Genomic DNA, 3419 nt, shown 5'->3' with positions numbered 1-3419 from the left:
TGTTCAACTCCACCAATCCAAGAGATTCAAAAGGTATATCTAACCTTCGCTTCCAAAGAGAAGCGTTCAAATACTGCAACTGTTCATCACCTTCATCATCTTCACTATCTAAATTCCCCAACAAGGCCTTTTCTAAGACATCAGACCTTAACATTTGATCAAGTTCTGAAGTAACCACATAATCGACCAACTCCACCTTTAAGCACTCCTCGTTTTTAGTCGGGAATTTTATAGCATTAAAAACATTGAACGTCACATACTGATCCAACACTCGCATAGTAAGCTCACCCTTCTGCACATCAATCAAGGTCGGCCAGTAGCCGAGGATGGTATTTCCAAGATTATGGGAATCTTCTTATCCTCCTCGAAATCAAGAATTACAAAATCAGCAGGAGAAATGAGTTTATCAACCTTGACCAAGTCATCCTCCACAATGCCTCATGGATATGTAATAGAATGATCGGCCAACTGCAAGGTCATATAAGTAGGCTTTGGATCAGGTAAGTCCAACTTCTTGAATATTGACAAGGGCATCAAATTGATGCTAGCTCCCAAGTCACATAAGCATTTGTCAAATGACATTTTTCCAATGGTATAAGGAATGGTGAAGCTTCCAGGATCTTTAAGCTTCGGAGGCAACTTCTGTTACAACACATCACTGCATTCCTCCGTAAGAGCAACTGTCTCTAAGTCATCAAGCTTCACTTTTTGAGAGAGAATACCTTTCATAAACTTCGCATAACTGGGCATTTGTTTAAGAGCTTCAGCGAAAGGTATATTGATATAAAGTTTCTTGAACACCTCCAGAAACTTCTCAAACTGTTTATCCAGCTTTTTTTTCTGCAGCCTCTTAGGAAAAGGAGGTGGAGGATAGATCTGTTTCCCCCTTGTATTACCCTTAGGAGGAGTGTGTTCTACAGTAGTCTTCCTTGGTTCCACTTCTGCTTTCTTCTGCACTTCTTTTTCAGTCATAACTACTTCTTTCGAAACTTGAGAGTTTTCGGGATTTTCCACCTTCCCAGACCTCAATGTAACTGCCTTCACCTGCTCCTTAGCTTCCCTCTTTCCTGGCACTTCAATGTCACTAGGGAGTGTACCAGGTTGACAATTTAACAAGGCATTGACAATTTTCCCAATTTGATTCTCCAAGGTCTTGATAGAAACCACTTGGCTCTTGCACATGAGCCTCAACTCCTCCAATGCATATTTTTCATTAGATTGTTACAGCTGGAGTTGTTGTCTTGGTTCATATTACGATTGCTGAAAACCAGGAAGGTTGTATTGCTTCGCTGCATACTGCTGATAAGGCTGCTGAACCGCATTCTGAGTATTGCTCCAGCTGAAGTTAGGATGATTGCGGTTGTTGGGATGGTAGGTGGCTGGAACAGGCTGCTGAGACCTCTGAAAGTTGCTCACAAATTGAGCTGATTCACTAGAAATGGCACATTGCTCTGTCTCATGGGCACCAGCACAAAGCTCACATATATTAGTGATATGATTAACTCCATAATTAGCCAAAAAATCCACCTTCATCGTCAAAGCCTTAAGCTGAGCAGCTATAGCAGTAGCTGTATCTATCTCCAAAATTCCTGCTACCTTGCCCTGATGTAATCTCTGAGTTGGGTTCCGGTATTCATTTGCAGCCATCAGCTCAATCAATTTATAAGCTTCATCATAGCTTTTAGCCCATAAGGCTCCCCCTGATGTTGCATCAAGCACGGGTCTAGAAGTAGCACCCAATCCATTATAAAAGTAGTTAATAATCATCCAGTCAGGCATCCCATGGTGAGGACACTTTCTAAGCATCTCTTTGTAGCGATCCCAAGCCTCACATAAAGATTCTCTAGATTGCTGAGCAAATTGAGTAAGTGCGTTTCTGATTGCAGTAGTCTTTACCATAGGAAAGAATTTAGTTAGGAACTTTTGAGCAAGATCCTCCCGTTTGGTGATAGACCCTGGTGGTAGAGAATGTAACCATCACTTAGCTTTATCCCGCAGAGAAAATGGGAAAAGCCATAGTATCTTCAGAATCTCCATTAAACTTGAAAGTGTCGCAGATCTCGATGAAATCTCTGATGTGCATGTTATGGGCTTCTGTTAGAGAATCCTCAAACTAAACTGAGTTTTGTCTCATCTGTATCATGCTCGACTTAATCTCAAGGTGTTAGCCGAGATGGCTGATCGGACAATACTAGACTGAATATCATTAATCTTCGGTTGAGAGTAATCCATTAAAACCTTCATATTCGCTTCTGGTTCTCCCATTGCAATAAGAGCTTCTTCTTCAACTTTCTCCTCAACAAGAACTTCTTCAAAAACTTCCTTAGCTACTACAACTTCTTCCTCAGCTTGATCCAGTGTTCTCTTACGAGACCGAGAATGCGTATGCACACACGCTCGTTAGAGTACCTGAAACACGAAAATGAAATAAGTAAGTAACAATGTCCAAGTCAATGAACTTTAACGACCACTGATGATAAACAAATAAACTAAAAATTAACACCGAGTCCCCGATAACGGTGCCAAAAACTTGTGAGGGCGAAAAGACGCGCTAATATTCACGCAATTATACGCGATCGCAAGTAATATAGAATTATTTCTAGTTCGTTCCCATAGAGACTGGTTTAGGTTAATTTCAATCAATGCACTTATGCAGCACTGGTATGGTTATTATTCAATGCTAAGACGGATAACAAATTGAGGTTGTTTATATCTAAGATTAACTAAGAGATTATACTAAAGAACATTAACTAAGAGATTAAAAGGATTGATTACTATATGACACAAACATGGAATTCTAACTTCATTACTATTTCATTCAATAGCCTCTTTGTTCTCAACCTTAGCATGCAATGCTGATGACACTAATCAGATAACACGAAACTAGTAAACGCCAACTTTTATTGTACGATTACCCTACTATCAGACATCTATAAAAAAGATAGAAGCTGAATAGACACCAATTATATTGAGACCCTATCTGTCTATAGAATTTGACAACATAACGGTTTAACGCACAAGTTATCTATCATGATTATATAGGGCAAGTAAGATACGCTATCTTATAAGTTCGTGACGCTCATAAGATGAATAAGCCCAACCAATACTAGGTTATCATACAATCACCACACACTAAGGTATTGAAATAAATTAACTAAAAAAATCCATAAGTAAATCCGCTAGAACCCCACGATAACGATTAGCCCATAATCGGACTCATCATCAACGTGGGTTCTGATGAAAATATGGTATAATAAACGTTGTATTTATACTGAATAAATAATAAACCAAGTGCGTAACAAGAGTATAGGTTCACAAATAAGAAAACTAGCATCCAAAATTATAACTTAGAACAAAGAATCACAAGAATAAACTAGGGTTTCTTCGCCTTTGTTGAATTATGCTATACGATCTTCTTA

At 39.0% G+C, this 3419-nt stretch overlaps 1 non-coding gene across 1 annotated transcript; it reads left to right on the top strand.

Moving 5' to 3' along the window:
* Positions 1-1777: 1777 nt before the first annotated feature.
* Positions 1778-1884, top strand: LOC141716529 (small nucleolar RNA R71). The gene has a single exon (XR_012573235.1). It is a non-coding gene; the product is annotated as a small nucleolar RNA R71 (small nucleolar RNA).
* The last annotated feature ends 1535 nt before the right edge of the window (positions 1885-3419 follow it).

This window comes from Apium graveolens, chromosome 3 (assembly GCF_009905375.1).
Source record: "Apium graveolens cultivar Ventura chromosome 3, ASM990537v1, whole genome shotgun sequence".
In the NCBI taxonomy this organism is placed as follows: Eukaryota; Viridiplantae; Streptophyta; class Magnoliopsida; order Apiales; family Apiaceae; genus Apium; species Apium graveolens.
Note: the sequence above shows the minus strand (reverse complement) of the source record. Positions and strands in the feature narration are given on the sequence as shown.